Here is a 481-nt window from a genome sequence, read left to right on the forward strand (position 1 = left end):
GTGTGTGTGTGTGTGTGTGTGTGTGTGTGTGTGTGTGTGTGTGTGTGTGTGTGTGTGTGTGTGAGGACCTGGAACAACCAGTTTTGTGATGCTGATACATGCAGATACAGTTGCCATGACGTTGACTCACCTGGAGCTGCAGGGTGGGGGAGGGGCAGGTCCACACCTGAAAATACAAAACCTGAACCAACGTTAAATGGTCCAAATGTTACTAAACTCAGAGATGGTTCAGTGTTGGGGACCAGGACCAGGAGCTCCTCTTGGACTCTGCTGGTCTGGTGCTGCAGCTCCAGGTCCTACAGGGATCTGTAGGCCTCAGCTGGAGGACCTGAACAGACCTGCAGACCTGAGGTGATCCATGTGTTATCTGGTGCAGGAAGTGAAGCCTGCTGGCTCCCTCTAAAGGTGAACTGCTGTACCTGCTCCCTGCTGACCCACCTGTTTGGATCAGAACCAGGTCAAAGGTCAGTGTTTGTTAAAC

Source organism: Austrofundulus limnaeus, unplaced genomic scaffold (assembly GCF_001266775.1).
Source record: "Austrofundulus limnaeus strain Quisiro unplaced genomic scaffold, Austrofundulus_limnaeus-1.0 Scaffold1227, whole genome shotgun sequence".
Taxonomy (NCBI): Eukaryota; Metazoa; Chordata; class Actinopteri; order Cyprinodontiformes; family Rivulidae; genus Austrofundulus; species Austrofundulus limnaeus.